The following is an 18,053-nucleotide window of genomic DNA, read 5'->3' on the forward strand; positions in this document are numbered from 1 at the left end:
TGCCAGGCGGTTGTGGTTTAATAGTTGTTGTTGTGTCGTGTGTATGCCGCAGTGTTTACTTGTTTTTCATCAGATCCTGTGCTGACTTAGCCTGCCGAACCTAATAAAGGGACCATCTCAACTGCGTCTCGCTTGCTGCCTTCTCTGCATCCCGGGATCACACCAACAATGCCAAGCCACACCCGTAACACCCTTCTCACATGACCATGAAGTTAATAGGTCCCATTTGTGAATGGTAAATACGTGTTTAATAAGTACACAATAGTGGAAGTGTGTTAGCAATAATGCTGGAATTAAGGTAGTGAAAAAGTACTTTAGTAAAACCTACTGCAGGGGTTCTTTACACTTTTTTACATAGGGGCCTTACTTATCAAATACAGTGAGACCCAAAGCCCATTCAAATATTAACACTGAAATAGTAATCTTACTCTTCATTTGATCGTCTTCAATAATTATATATTTTTTTATATTTTATTTAAAAAAAAAAAAATATGTACACATATACATATATATATATATATATATATATATATATATATATATATATATATATATATATATATATATATATATATATATATTTATATATATATATACATATATATATGTATATATATATATATATATATTCATATATATATGTATATATAGGATTGGGAATGATATACAAAATGTAAAAAAAAAAAAAAGTGCAGTTCCCCTTTTAAGAAACTTTTCTAAGACTTTATCTCCAGACTTCTTCTGTTTGTTTGATATTGTCAATACTGCCACACGTGGTGGAAAAGTGTACTACAACCCACAGCTAAGAAACAGACATTTTAGGGACTTGTTGGGATCCTAAATACACAAAAACAGGTACCAAAAGGTAAGAAAAGTTGGTTTCGTATAATAAGACACTCTTTAAGATGTGTAGCGAAGCCTCTTTTTTTTTTTTTTCTTCTTTTTTTTTTTTCCCAAAGTGGTATGTTGGTACCTGTGATAGAAGAACCTGTAAAGTCATCCAATGTTTCCATGCTTTTATTTTGAAAGGAAAAAGAGGTACCTTGTGAGGCTGCAGAAGTCCAGCCCAGAAGGTCCCGGACAAGGTTCTCCTGGACACGTGTTGCAACACGACCTCCTCCAAGCTCACATTCCTGCCGAGTGAGGTCACACTCGGTGCCACGGAACCTGGCAAAGATGTGGGAGAGGATCAAATAACAGTCTGGGCCAGGGAACGCTTCCGGAAACAAAGAACAGCTCGGGAAGTCCTGCAGGCGAGGACTTGAGAGCTTTCCTCACCACAACATCACCGTGTCAAAACAAGAAGCATATTGGAGAACTAGGCTCCAGCACCCCCCGCGACCCCGAACGGGACAAGCGGTAGAAAATGGATGGATGGATGTTGTGGACCAGGTCCAGTATGAGACCAAGGTGGGTCAGCGTGAATCAGACTCATCATCAGTAAAGACACTTTTGTGCTTTTTGACCTAAAAAATCATCGATTTGGTTACTTGGCGCCATCTTACAAGTGCTAACATTAGCATGCTAACATTTTATGCCAGCATTTGAGCGAATTTTGTACTTTTTAACCTAATAAAAGTGGATTTCGTTACTTGGCGCCATCTTACAAGTGCTAACATTAGCATGCTAACGTTTTATGCCAGCGTTTGACGGGATTTTGTACTTTTTAACCTAATAAAAGTGGATTTTATTACTTAGCGCCATCTTACAAGTGCTAACATTAGCATGCTAATGTTTTATGCCAGCGTTTGAGCGAATTTTGTACTTTTTAACCGAATAAAAGTGGATTTCGTAACTTGCCGCCATTTTACAAGTGCTAACATTAGCATGCTAACGTTTTATGCCAGCGTTTGAGCAAATGTTGTATTTTTTAACCTAATAAAAGTGGATTTTGCTACTTAGCGCCATCTTACAAGTGCTAACATTAGCATGCTAACGTTTTATGCCAGCATTTGAGCGAATTTTGTACTTTTTAACCTAATAAAAGTGAATTTCGTTACTTGGCGCCATCTTACAAGTGCTAACATTAGCATGCTAACGTTTTATGCCAGCGTTTGACTGGATTTTTTTACTTTTTAACCTAATAAAAGTGGATTTTGTTACATGGCGTCATCTTGGAAGTGCCAACATTAGCATGCTAACGTTTTATGCCAGCATTTGAGCGAATTTTGTACTTTATAACCTAATAAAAGTGGATTTGGTTACTTTGCGCCATCTTAGAAGTGCTAACATTAGCTTGCTAACGTTTTATGCCAGCATTTGAGCGAATTGTGTACTTTTTAACCTAATAAAAGTGGATTTCGTAACTTGGCGCCATTTTACAAGTGCTAACATTAGCATGCTAACGTTTTATGCCAGCGTTTGAGCAAATTTTGTATTTTTTAACCTAATAAAAGTGGATTTTGCTACTTAGCGCCATCTTACAAGTGCTAACATTAGCATGCTAACGTTTTATGCCAGCGTTTGAGCAAATTTTGTACTTTTTAACCTAATAAAAGTGGATTTCAATACTTGGCGCCATCTTACAAGTGCTAACATTAGCATGCTAATGTTTTATGCCAGCATTTGAGCGAATTTTGTACTTTTTAACCTAATAAAAGTGGATTTCGTTACTTGGCGCCATCTTGGAAGTGCTAACATTAGCATGCTAACGTTTTATACCAGCGTTTGAGCGGATTTTTTACTTTTTAACCTAATAAAAGTGGAGTTTGTTACTTAGCGCCATCTTACAAGTGCTAACATTAGCATGCTAACGTTTTATGCCAGTGTTTGAGCGAATTTTGTACTTTTTAACCTAATAAAAGTGGATTTCGTTACTTGGCGCCATTTTACAAGTGCTAACATTAACATGCTAACGTTTTATGCCAGCGTTTGAGCGAATTTTGTATTTTTTAACCTAATAAAAGTGGATTTTGCTACTTAGCGCCATCTTACAAGTGCTAACATTAGCATGCTAACGTTTTATGCCAGTGTTTGAGCAAATGTTGTACTTTTTAACCTAATAAAAGTGGATTTCAATACTTGGCGCCTTCTTACAAGTGCTAACATTAGCATGCTAATGTTTTATGCCAGCATTTGAGCGAATTTTGTACTTTTTAACCTAATAAAAGTGGATTTCGTTACTTGGTGCCATCTTGGAAGTGCTAACATTAGCATGCTAACGTTTTATACCAGCGTTTGAGCGGATTTTTACTTTTTAACCTAATAAAAGTGGATTTTGTTACTTAGCGCCATCTTACAAGTGCTAACATTAGCATGCTAACGTTTTATGCCAGCATTCGAGCGAATTTTGTACTTTTTAACCTAATAAAAAAGGATTTCAATACTTGCCGCCATCTTACAAGTGCTAACATTAGCATGCTAACGTTTTATGCCAGCATTTGAGCAAATGTTGTACTTTTTAACCTAATAAAAGTGTATTTCGTTACTTGGCGCCATCTTACAAGTGCTAACATTAGCATGCTAACATTAGCATGCTAACATTTTATGCCAGTATTTGAGCGAATTTTCTACTTTTTAACCTAATAAAAGTGGATTTCGTTACTTGGCGCCATCTTACAAGTGCTAACATTAGCATGCTAACGTTTTATGCTTTATTTAGTGTGATATTATAGAACATTTAATGTATGATATTATAGGACAGTTAGTGTGATATTATAGAACATTTAGATGGTAATATTATGGAACATTTCCTGTGTGATATTATAGAACATTTAGTGTGATATTATAGAACATTTAATGTGTGATATTATAGAATATTTAATGTGTGATATTATAGAACATTTAGTGTGATATTATAGAACATTTAATGTGTCATATTATAGAACATTTAGATTGTGATATTATAGAACATTTAGTGTGATATTATAGAACATTTAATGTGTGATATTATAGAACAGTTAGTGTGATATTATAGAACAGTTAGTGTGATATTATATAACATTTAGATTGTGATATTATGGAACATTTAATGTGTGATATTATAGAACATTTAGTGTGATATTATAGAACATTTAGATTGTGATATTATAGAATATTTAGTGTGATATTATAGAATATTTAATGTGTGATATTATAGAACATTTAGTGTGACATTATAGAACATTTAATGTGTAATATTGTAGAACATTTATATTGTGATATTATAGAACATTTAGTGTGATATTATAGAACATTTAGATTGTGATATTATAGAACATTTAGTGTGATATTATAGAACATTTAATGTGTGATATTATAGAACAGTTAGTGTGATATTATATAACATTTAGATTGTGATATTATGGAACATTTAATGTGTGATATTATAGAACATTTAGTGTGATATTATAGAACATTTAATGTGTAATATTATAGAACATTTAGATTGTGATATTATAGAATATTTAGTGTGATATTATAGAACATTTAGTGTGATATTATAGAACATTTAATGTGTAATATTATAGAACATTTAGATTGTGATATTATAGAACATTTAGTGTGATATTATAGAACATTTAATGTGTGATATTATAGAACAGTTAGTGTGATATTATATAACATTTAGATTGTGATATTATGGAACATTTAATGTGTAGTATTATATAATGTTGTAGTTGTTGTGTTGAAGCAGAGGAGAAGAAGAAGAAGAAGAGGAACCAATAAGTCCTCACATAAACTAGAAAACCTCTTCTGGCCAAAAAAACAAAACAAAAACAAGCATGTTTTCCACATGAGGCTCACTGGTTCGCACATGAATCTTCCTCCAGGGGGCGATCTTACACTATTCTTTCAGGTGAAGCTTTTGAATTGTCATCTAATTATTTTAAATAACACCACCAAGTCTTTCTAGAAGCGTCCATACATGTAATCATGTTAAATATACTACTATGTCATGTAAATATATTCATGTTTTTAAATATACTATGTCATGTAAATATATTCATGTTTTTATATGTACTACTTATGTCATATAAACATAATTCATGTTTTTAAATATATATTTACTGTATGTCATATAAACATTTCATGTTTTTAAATATACTACTTAAGTCATATAAACATATTTCATCTTTTTATTATGCTTATATATACTGATGTCAGAAGTAAACGTTTAAAGGAATCTTGATGACATTCAAAATATTATTTGTCTTCTTTATTATGACTAATTACTTATTACTCAGTTACTTACTACTAATTATGTATTACTCATTACTTACGACTCTTTACTCAACACTTAATATTCATTACCTGTTACTTGTTACTAATTACAAATTACTTATTACTTACGTATTACTCATTACTTGTTACTCTTTATAAATGACTTTTTATTCATTACTTACATATTAAAGTTAAAGTTAAAGTACCAATGATAGTCACACACACGCTCGGTGTGGTGAAATTAACCTCTGCATTTGACCCATCCCCTTGTTCCACCCCCTGGGAGGTGAGGGGAGCAGTGAGCAGCAGCGGTGGCCGCGCCCAGGAATCATTTTTGGTGATTTAACCCCCAATTCCAACCCTTGATGCTGAGTGCCAAGCAGGGAGGTAATGGCTCCCATTTTTATAGTCTTTGGTATGACTCGGCCGGGGTTTGAACTCACGACCTACCGATCTCAGGGCGGACACTCTAACCACTATTACTCATTACTTGTTGCTATTTACTAGTTACTCATTACTTTTTATTCATTACTTAATATTCACATACCTATTTACTTTACTTACTACTTGTTACTTGTTAGTAATTACTTATTACTCGTCAGTCATTATTATTCATTACTTACATATTACTCATTACTTGTTGCTATTTACTAGTTGCTTATTACTTATTACTTGTTATTAATTATTTATTGCTAAATAATTATTATTCACATACCTATTTACTTGTTACTTACTACTCGTTACTTGTTAGTAATTACTCATTACTCGTCACTCATTACTTATTAATTTCTTACATATTACTCATTACTTGTTGCTATTTACTAGTTGCTTATTACTTATTACTTGTTATTCATTACTTATTGCTAAATAATTATTATTCACATACCTATTTACTTGTAACTTACTACTCGTTACTTGTTAGTAATTACTCATTACTCGTCACTCATTACTTATTATTCATTACTTACATATTACTCATTACTTGTCGCTATTTACTAGTTACTCATTACTTATTATTCATTTCTTATTGCTAAGTAAATATTATTCACATACCCATTTCCTTGTTACTACTCGTTACTTGTTAGTAATTACTCATCACTCATCACTAGTTACTTATTATTCATTACTTGTTACTAATTACTATTACTCATTATTAAGTGTTACTTATCACTAATTACTTTTTACTCATTCATTTCTCGTTACTTATTGCTAATTACTTATTATTCACATACCTATTTACTTGTTACTTACTACTCGTTACTTGTTAGTAATTACTCATCACTCGTCACTCTTTATTATTCATTACTTACATATTACTCATTACTTGTTGCTATTTACTAGTTACTCATTACTTATTGCTAATTACTTATTCACAAACCTATTTACTTGTTATTTATTACTCGTTACTTGTTAGTAATTACTCATCACTCGTCACTCATTACTTATTATTCATTACTTACATATTACTCATTACTTGTTGCTATTTACGAGTTACTCATTACTTATTGCTAAGTAATTATTATTCACATACCTATTTACTTGTTACTTACTAATCGTTACTTGTTAGTAATTACTCATCACTCGTTACTAATGACTTATTATTCATTACTTGTTACTAATTACTTATTACTATTACTCATTAAGTGTTACTTATCACTAATTACTTTTTACTCATTATTCATTTCTCGTTACCTGTTACCAATTACTTATTATTTATTACTTATTGCTAATTACTTATTACTTATTTCTCATTACTTTCAACTTATTACTCAATTACTTATTGGAGCTGTCAATCTTTGGGCACCGTAGGTTTTGATTCGATTCTTGGAGGTAACGATTCGATTCGGAATCGATTACCGAATCAAAATCATTACTTTTTAATAACATTGGGTGCCAGTTCTATGATGAACTACATTCCTCCATAAAATAGGTAAACATCTATAATACATTTCTATTTTACTTAAAAGAAAACTGGTTTTGTTGAATAAAATTCTTCCCAAACATCAAAAGTCAAACACAAATAAGGCAACAAGAGAAGTATCCAACACTTGTCTTTTCTAAAGCAAATGTGTACAGTGGATATAGATCATCTACATCAACAATATGATTTGTCTGAGCAGCCAGACAGAACAGATTGGTAACCCCCCCCCTAGAGGGGGGGGGGGTTACCCACATATGCGGTCCTCTCCAAGGTTTCTCATAGTCATTCACATCGACGTCCCACTGGGGTGAGTTTTTCCTTGCCCTTATGTGGGCTTTGTACCGAGGATGTCGTTGTGGCTTGTGCAGCCCTTTGAGACACTTGTGATTTAGGGCTGTATAAATAAAGATTGATTGATTGATTGATATTTTAGATTTTTTTTAATCGATTATTAATCATTACAAATTAGAATTGCGATTCATTCGATCATTGATTATTTTTGACACCCGTGTTACTAAGTACTTGTTTGTGTGCTCATGGCTCCTCCAAGAGGGAACCTCCCTCCCCTTCTGGAACGTTCCAAAGTGTTGACACCATGAAGTCGGTGCTCTGTGGGCCAGAAGCAAAACAATGTACTGTAGTTTCTGCAGATAATGTTCTTTCACGTCAAGTATTGAACGTCTCAAAATGCTGACGGCCCAAACATGAAACCTGCTCCATTCCCCCGTCGTGAAGAAGTTAAAGTTAGCTTGCTGAGGAAACCTTAGAGGCTGCCATCCAAAGCGGCTCACACCTTGTAAGGAGAAACTCCTGGCTTCACTCGGACGCGGCAAACAGCTTTCAATTTAGGTCTCTGGTTCTGTTGGGTTCACGATGGAGATGCTCTCGGTCCTGTTCTATCAGAAGATGAATCGGTGCACTGCAAAAAGTCAGTGTTCAAAAACAAGAAAAAAATATATAAAAATTAGGGGTATTTTATTTGAACTAAGCAAAATGATCTGCCAATAGAACAAGAAAATTCGGCTTGTCAAGACTTTCCAAAACAAATAAAATTAGCTAACTTCAATGAACCCAAAAATACCTTCAAATAAGTATATTCTTACTAATAACAAGTGCACTTTTCTTGGTAGAAAAAAAAGAGACATTTTTGCTCAATATGTTGAAAAATATTCTTAAATTAAGTAAATGCTAGTGCCATTATCTTGACATAATGATATGCGCTCGGCATCATGATTTTTTTTCATGCTTGAAATAAGAAATTATTACTTTAAAAAAGTTGTTTTATACTTGTGAGTGTTAATGTCACAGCTTTGCAACACTTGATATTCTAGTTTCAAGCATGTTTTACTCAATGTGACCTACATTGAGTAAAACATGTTGCTGAGATCAAATCTCAGCAACAAGCTGTAATATCTTACTGGGATACTTTAGGACCAAAACCCTTAAAACAAGTAAAACACTAACATAAAATCTGCTTAGTGAGAAGAATTATCTTATCAGACAGTAAATAAGCAAATATCACTCTTATTTGAGATATTTAATCTTACTTGCATGGCAGCTCCCGCCATCAGTGTGTGAATGTGTGTGTGAATGGGTAAATGTGGAAGTAGTGTCAAAGCGCTTTGAGTACCTTGAAGGTAGAAAAGCGCTATACAAGTACAACCCATTACTTGTTTGTGCATAAGGCTGTAGTTCACACTCCTGCCTGTGGGGGCGCCAATGAATATTTTGTATTTTTAATCTCACTTTTTGAGCTAATGTGACTTTTAAACTTGTGTAAATGATCATTTTTATTCTTTCTTTTAGTCAAATCATTTCAGATTGATTTATTATGAATGTATATTACTTTAACTTATCAATATACACCATATTGCCAAAAGTATTTGGTCACCCATCCAAATGATGAGAACCAGGTGTACTAATCACTTGGCCCGGCCACAGGTGTATAAAATGTAAGCACTTAGGCATGGAGACTGTTTCTACAAACATTTGTGAAAGAATGGGCCGCTCTCAGTGATTTCCAGCGTGGAACTGTCATGGGATGCCACCTGTGCAACAAATCCAGTCAATTTCCTCGCTCCTAAATATTCCAAAGTCAACTGTCGGCTTTATTATAAGAAAATGGAAGAGTTTGGGAACAACAGCAACTCAGCCACCAAGTGGTAGACCACGTAAACTGACAGAGAGGGGTCAGCAGATGCTGAAGCGCATAGTGCAAAGACTTTCTGCACAGTCTGTTGCTACAGTCAAATCATTACGGGAACGGTGTGGCGCGGTTGGGAGAGTGGCCGTGGCAGCAACTTGAGGGTTTCTGGTTCGATCCCCTGCTTCTACCAACATAGTTTGATTGATTGATTGAGACTTTTATTAGTAAATTGCACAGTATAGTACATATTCCGTACAATTGACCACTAAATGGTAACACCCCAATAAGTTTTTCAACTTGTTTAAGTCGGGGGTCCACGTTAATCAATTCATGGTAGTCACGTCCGTTGTGTCCTTGAGCAAGACACTTCACCCTTGCTCCTAATGGGTCGTGGTTAGCGCCTTGCATGGCAGCTCCCGCCATCAGTGTGTGAATGGGTGAATGTGGAAATAGTGTCAAAGCCCTTTGAGTACCTTGAAGGTAGAAAAGCGCTATACAAGTATAACCCATTTACCATTTACAGAGCTCCAAACTTCATGTGACTTTACAATCAGCCCACGTTACAGTACGCAGAGAGCTTCATGGAATGGGTTTCCATGGCCGAGCAGCTGCATCTAAGCCATACATCACCAAGTCCAATGCAAAGCGTGGGTTGCAGTGGTGTAAAGCAGTGGAGACGCCTACTCTGGACTGATGAATCTCGCTTTTCCATCTGGCAATCTGATGGACCAGTCTGGGTTTGGAGGTTGGCAGGAGAACGCTACATTTCGGACTGCATTGTGCCGAGTGTGAAATTTGGTGGAGGAGGAATTATGATGTGGGGTTGTTATTCAGGAGTTGGGCTTGGCCCCCAAGTTCCAAAAAAGTTTGGACAATTCCATGCACCCAACCTCATGGGAACAGTTTGGAGCGGGCCCCTTCATCTTACAACATGACTGTGCACCAGTGCACAAAGCAAGGTCCATAAAGACATGGTAGACAGAGTCTGGTGTGGATGAACTTGACTGGCCTGCACAGAGTCCTGACCTGAACCCGATAGAACACCTTTGGGATGAATTAGAACGGAGACTGAGAGCTGGGCCTTCTAGACCAACATCAGTGTGTGATAATGATGGGTCCGGCAACACCGATGCATCTGCACATGCGTCGAGCTCATAGAGCAAAACCCTGCGTCGGTGCGCGTACCACTTTTAGAAAGTCACGTCACCGATCATGAGCTGTTTCGGTCACGTGACCGATACGCGAACTGTGTCGCACTGACGCCTCCTCTGTGCCATGTGAGCGGGTCTTTTCTACAGCCGGAGAAATAATAACTAAGAAGAGAAATTGTCTAAAATTGAATACGTTGGAAAAACTGGGGTTTTTTTAATAAAAATGTGTAAAAAAAAAAAAAAGAAAAGAAAAATTCCCAGTCCACAAGCGTCCTCTTTCACAACACGTTCTCTTAGATTTCCATGTTACGATACATGTTCACATTATTTATTGACTGAATCTAAAAAAAGATAAAAGATAAAAATATATTTTTATTTAAATGAAGATATGAAATAATCCTAAATGAAATACAATGACTTGGTTTATATTATTGTATATACTAGGTCAGGGGTGCTCACACTTTTTCTGCAGGCGAGCTACTTTTCAATTGATCAAGTCGTGGGGATCTACCTCATTCATATATATAATTTATATTTACTTATTTATGAAATATATGTTTTTGTTAACAAGTTAAAGGTGTTTAATGATAATGCAAACATGTTTAACACATATAGTTAATATTGTTAATACATTAAAGGTGTTTAATGATAATACAAGTATGTTTAATACATATAGTTAATATTGTTAACAAGTTAAAGGTGGTTAAAGATAATGCAAGTATGTTTAACACATATAGTTAATATTGTTAACAAGTTAAAGGTGGTTAAAAATAATACAAGCATGTTTAACACATATAGTTAATATTGTTAACAAGTTAAAGGTGGTTAAAAATAATACAAGCATGTTTAACACAAATAGTTAATATTGTTAACAACTTAAAGGTAGTTAAAGATAAAACAAGCATGTTTAACACATATAGTTAATATTGTTAACAACTTAAAGGTGGTTAAAGATAATACAAGCATGTTTAACACATATAGTTAATATTGTTAACAAGTTAAAGGTGGTTAAAGATAATACAAGCATGTTTAACACATATAGATTCCTTTCTTTCATGAAGACAAGAATATAAGTTGGTGTATTACCTGATTCTGATGACTTGCATTGATTGGAATCAGACAGTGGTGATGATAACGTCCGCATTTTCGAATGGAGGAGAAAAAAAATCCTCCTTTCTGTCCAATACCACATGAAAGTGGTTGGTTTTTGGCATCTTATTTGTCCAGCTTCCGTACTCCTTTGTATACACTATACAAGAAATACATTGTCGGCAAACTCCGTAGCTTGCTAGCTTGTGCACGCCAGCTTTCTGAGACTCTTATTTTGGTAGCGCAGGCAGGATGAAGCAGAGCTTTTATTGTGCAACTGTGCAGTCGGTCTTTGGAGTTTTGACGACAGGTACGGCGCCAGAGTCTGTTGAAATAAAGTGTTTCTCGCCTTCCAGTCGGTAATTTTAATGAGCTGGCAGCAGCCAGCGTCATCTCAGAAGACCCTCGGGTGCCGTGAATGTCAATCAAGTGACGAAAGTGACGTCATAGTATGATCGCTCATTTTTAGGACTATTTTTTTAATGCCTGGCTGGTGATCGACTGACACACCCTCCGAGATCGACAGGTAGCTCGCGATCGACGTAATGAGCACCCCTGTACTAGGTCATAAAATCAGTGTCAGTTGAGTCTAGGGATGATGTTTGATAAGAAATTATCGAGTTTGAGCCTATTATCGCATCCTCTTATCGAACCGATTCCTTATCGGTTCTCTTATCGAGTCCAGATAGGTTGTTGTATATGGAAAAAAAACAATATTTGGTTTAACAAAAGCTCACTTTTATTATACAAGAAAAAAATTAAATCTAATAAATACATAAATATTGACTGTTATCCCCCTAAAAAAAAAAATAAAATAAATAAACATTGACTGTTGTTACCCAAAGTATAATAAGTGGGATTTTTCCAGAAAAACAAATATATACAGTAACACAAAAACAACCTGTCTCTGTGATCACTATAGGTGTATAAATAATAATATAGTGTTAAATAAAATCAGTCCTTTGGGCACAAAACTGAAAATAATACAGCTCTCCAAAAAGTGCACTTCTGCTGCAATTTGACATAACTGTTTGTTATGATGCTTTGACATTTTTGCACTTTATTTCTTTATTGAAAGAGAATTCTATGAAGAGAAAAGTTGTTTGCAAATGTGGTTACAATGCTAAAAAATAAAAAGTTAAAGCAAAAAAAAAGAAATACACTTTATTGAGTTAACAATATTTATTTATAGGGGGAAAGATGTGATGTTATGAGCTAGGGCAGGGGTGCTCCTTACGTTGATCGCGAGCTACCGGTCGATCTTGGAGGGTGTGTCAGTCGATCACCAGCCAGGCATTAAAAAAATAGTCCTAAAAATGAGCGATCATAAATCTTCACTATGACGTCACTTTCGTCACTTGATTGACATTCACGGCACCCGAGGGTCTTCTGAGATCATTAAAATAACCGACAGGAAGGCGAGAAACACTTTATTTCAACAGACTCTGGCGCCGTACCTGTCGTCAAAACTCCAAAGACCGACTGCACAGTTGCACAATAAAAGCTCTGCTTCATCCTGCCTGCGCTAACAAAATAAGAGTCTCATAAAGCTGGCGTGCACATGCTAGCAAGCTACGGAGTTTGCCGACAATGTATTTCTTGTAAAGTGTTTACAAAAGAGTACGGAAGCTGGATAAATAATATGCCAAAAACCAACCACTTTCATGTGGTATTGGACAGAAAGGAGGACTTTTTTTCTCCTCCATTCGAAAATGCGGACGTTATCAGCACCACTGTCTGATTCCTATCAATGCAAGTCATCAGAATCAGGTAATACACCAACTTATATTCTTGTCTACATGAAAGAAAGGAATCTATATGTGTTAAACATGCTTGTATTATCTTTAAACACCTTTAACTTATTGACAATATTAACTATATGTGTTAAACATGCTTGTATTATCTTTAAACACCTTTAACTTATTAACAATATTAACTATATGTGTTAAACATGCTTGTATTATCATTAAACACCTTTAACTTGTTAACAATATTAACTATATGTGTTAAACATGCTTGTGTTATCTTTAAACACCTTTAACTTATTAACAATATTAACTATATGTGTTAAACATGCTTGTATTATCATTAAACACCTTTAACTTGTTAACAATATTAACTATATGTGTTAAACATGCTTGTATTATCTTTAACCACCTTTAATTTGTTAACAGTATTAACTATATGTGTTAAACATGCTTGTATTATCTTTAACCACCTTTAAGTTGTTAACAATATTAACTATATGTGTTAAACATGCTTGTATTATCTTTAACCACCTTTAAGTTGTTAACAATATTAACTATATGTGTTAAACATGCTTGTATTATCTTTAACCACCTTTAAGTTGTTAACAATATTAACTATGTGTTAAACATGCTTGTATTATCATTAAACACCTTTAATTTGTTAACAATATTAACTATGTGTTAAACATGCTTGTATTATCTTTAACCACCTTTAAGTTGTTAACAATATTAACTATATGTGTTAAACATGCTTGTATTATCTTTAAACACCTTTAACTTGTTAACAATATTAACTATATGTATTAAACATGCTTGTATTATCATTAAACACCTTTAAGTTGTTAACAATATTAACTATATGTGTTAAACATGCTTGCATTATCTTTAACCACCTTTAATTTGTTAACAGTATTAACTATATGTGTTAAACATGCTTGTATTATCTTTAACCACCTTTAAGTTGTTAACAATATTAACTATATGTGTTAAACATGCTTTTATTATATTTAACCACCTTTAAGTTGTTAACAATATTAACTATATGTGTTAAACATGCTTGTATTATCTTTAAACACCTTTAAGTTGTTAACAATATTAACTATATGTGTTAAACATGCTTGTATTATCTTTAACCACCTTTAAGTTGTTAACAATATTAACTATATGTGTTAAACATGCTTGTATTATCTTTAACCACCTTTAAGTTGTTAACAATATTAACTATATGTGTTAAACATGCTTGTATTATCATTAAACACCTTTAACTTAACAATATTAACTATGTGTTAAACATGCTTGTATTATCTTTAACCACCTTTAAGTTGTTAAAAATATTAACTATATGTGTTAAACATGCTTGTATTATCTTTAACCACCTTTAAGTTGTTAACAAAAACATATATTTCATAAATAAGTAAATATAAATTATATATATGAATGAGGTAGATCCCCACGACTTGATCAATTGAAAAGTAGCTCGCCTGCAGAAAAAGTGTGAGCACCCCTGAGCTAGGGAATATAACAACTACACTACCCAGCATGCAACGGGAGTGACGAGCATGCGCGGTAGCCCCGAAAAGTGTTGTTGCATGTCGCCACGCCGGCAGCTAAGAATGAGGTTATGAGCACGCTGTGAAAGTAAACGTCAAGAACTCAGCGAACACATATACAGTGTGATTTTGTTTTGTTTACAAGGAAAGAAAAACAAAAGTTAAAAAAGGGAGATATGTTGTATATATATGTATGTGCTGCGGTTGCTTTAAGAACGTTGCGACAGCTGCCGTAAAGGAGGTGCGTAGCTAGCCTGGTTGCTATGTTTCCAGTTGGTCGTAAAAGTGTTCGTCATGTGTTTGTACCCTGCTCAAATCTCTCAGTAAAGTTATTCATTGGATTATACCTTTTTGTTTTGAACTTTATTACACCATTGTTTTTCCTGCTTTCGCTATCTGCCCCTAACGACTGAGCTACGTGACGTCATTTCTTGTGATGTCACACGGGGCATTTCTGGTCGGGACGGGATTCGTTCCCAGGGATTCGAATAAAGAACCAACTCTTTTTCTTTACTATAGTGGTCTCGATAACGGGTACCGGTTCTCAAAAAGGGATTCGAGTCCGAGGACTCAGTTCTTTTCTTATCGAACAACCGGGAAAATCGGTTTCGAGTATCATCCCTGGTTATGATACATGTTCACATTATTTATTGACTGTATCTAAAAAAGATAAAATATATTTTTATTTAAATGAAGATATGAAATAATCCTAAATGAAATACAATGACTTGGTTTATATTATTGTATATACTGGGTCAGGGGTCGGCAACACAAAATGTTGAAGGAGCCATATAGGACCAAAAATACAAAAACAAATCTGTCTGGAGCCGCAAAAAATTAAAAGCCATATTACATACAGATAGTGTGTCATGAGATATAAATTGAATTAAGAGGACTTAAAGGAAACTAAATTACCTCAAATATACCTACAAATGAGGCATAATGATGCAATATGTACATATAGCTAGCCTAAATAGCATGTTAGCATCGATTAGCTTGCAGTCATGCAGTGACCAAATATGTCTGATTAGCACTCCACACAAGTCAATAACATCAACAAAACTCACCTTTCATGCACAACCTTAAAGGTTTGGTGGACAAAAGGAGACAGAAAAAGAAGTGGCATAAAACACGTCCTAGAAAGTCGGAGAAAGTTATACATGTAAACAAACTAAGGTGAGTTCATGGACCGCCAAAATTAGTAGGACAAAACGGCGCTTGCCAAATACTTGAATCAGTGAAGCATGTTTAATATAAACAGTGTGCTTTATAACAATTAGGGAGGTTTGTGTCATGTTTGTCCTCCTACAGAAAACATATTAAAACAAAACATGTATTTTTCTATTTTTCATACATTTTTGAAAAAGCTCCAGAGAGCCACTAGGGCAGCGCTAAAGAGCCGCATGCGGCTCTAGAGCCGAGGGTTGCCTATCCCTGTACTAGGTCATAAAGTCAGTGTCAGTTGAGTCGGTCCATAGGTTGCCTGTAGGGATTTTTAATGTCCAGCAGATGTCAGTATTTAGTGACACAGTATCAATACAGTTTTGCAATGTGTCGAAACGCTTCATGACGCCTCATCAACCCATCACGAGTGTGTGACCTCACCACTGCGCTTTTGGAAGAATGGTGGAAAGTTCCTATAAACACACTCCGCAACCTTGTGGACAGCCTTCCCAGAAGAGTTGAAGCTGTAATAGCTGCAAAAGGTGGACCCACATCGTATTGAACCCTATGGGTTAGGAATGGGATGGCACTTCAACTTCATATGTGAGTCAAGGCAAGTGTCCAAATACTTTTGGCAATATAGTGTACCAATTTTACTATATTTTTTTCCCAACACTTTTAACTACTACACTTCACTTCTACTGAAAAGCGTGAAATAAATCTGATCCATTATTAGTAGTAGTAGTAGTATTTATCAATATATGAATTAGCTAATTATTTTTTTAAATGATATATCGAGTCAAGAATGTATGCTAATGTATGCTAATGCTAACGCCTGCAGTGCTATACTGCATTACATGACTTGCCGTATTACACAACTTTAAACATTAAATAACGTGACGGTATTCTTCATGGAAGTCAATATTGACGGTCAAGTGGCGAGTAGATAAGAGAAAACAATATTTTGGACAACTCTTAAGAAGACTTACTTACCACATTAAAAGGCGGATGAAGGCGTCAGAGGCCCAAACAGGAAGTGAGTAGAGGAACTAGCCAATGAGCCACAGCTGGGTCGGACACGTGTGAAAAAAGGAAAGAGCTCATTGGAGGAGAGCTGATAAAGGGGCGGGGTTTAGGCCGGACTCTGGTTGGGTTTAATCAGGGTTGACAAACTCATTTTTATTGAAGGCCATGTTGTTTGATTTAATTTAATTTAATATTAGTTTGTGTGGACTAATTTGTTTAATTTTCTTTTAGTTTAATTTATCTAAATGGATTTTTTTTTTTTTTGATTTTTATTTAATGTATTTAATTTTAATTTATGTACACTATTTGTTTTGTATTATTTTAGTTTATGTGGACTAATTTGTTTATCTTTCTTTCAATTCAATATAAGTGGAGTAATTGTTTTATTTAATTTCAATTTAATGAATGTGGACTAATTACTTTTATTTTATTCTATTTAATGTATTTGATGTAGATAATGTAGTAATGTAGATTATTTGTTTTATTTTATCTGAATTTCAATTGGGAACTACTTTGTTTTAATTTAGATTTGATTATATGGACTAATTTGTTTTATTTAATTTTAATTAAATATATATTGAATATTTGTTTTATTTATTGCATTTAAATTAAATACATCTAAGTGCACTAATTATTTTATTTTCAATTGAATGTATGTAAACTAATTTGTTTTATTTGATTTTAATTAATTTGATTTCAATTTAATTCATGATGACTATTTATTTTCTCTTATTTTATTTATTGTGGACTATTTTGTTATTTTTTGTTTTGATTTAATTTAACTGGATTATTTTTTTAAATTTTAATTTAAGTGGACTAATTTTTTGAAATGTCATTCATGTTAACTATTTTTTTAATAAAATGTTAATTTAATCTACAATATACAAACGAATTTATTTTGTGTATTATTTAATTTATGTGGGCTAATTTGTCTTAGTTTATATTAATCTGTGGATTAATAAATAGTATTTCATTTAAATATAATCTATTTGAAATAACTTGCCTATTTTGATCTCAAATATATAAAAGTAAGTATAATATTTCATCGCAATTATGGCTAAGTAAATATGAATATTTTGTGAATATGTATGCATACAGACAGACATATAATAATTA

General features: G+C 33.9%; 1 protein-coding gene across 1 annotated transcript in view; it reads right to left on the minus strand.

Annotated features, from left to right (window-relative positions):
- Window positions 1–17,037, minus strand: part of lsp1a (lymphocyte specific protein 1 a) — a 54,476-nt gene extending 37,439 nt beyond the window's left edge. The window contains exons 1-3 of the mRNA XM_061924713.1: window positions 16,905–17,037; window positions 7,857–7,982; window positions 1,043–1,167 (exon numbers count right to left, since the gene is read on the minus strand). The gene's annotated coding sequence lies outside the window, so the exon portion shown is untranslated. The remainder of the gene's footprint in view (window positions 1–1,042; window positions 1,168–7,856; window positions 7,983–16,904) is intronic.
- Window positions 17,038–18,053: the final 1,016 nt, after the last annotated feature.

This window comes from Nerophis lumbriciformis, linkage group LG29, assembly GCF_033978685.3.
Source record: "Nerophis lumbriciformis linkage group LG29, RoL_Nlum_v2.1, whole genome shotgun sequence".
NCBI lineage: Eukaryota > Metazoa > Chordata > Actinopteri > Syngnathiformes > Syngnathidae > Nerophis > Nerophis lumbriciformis.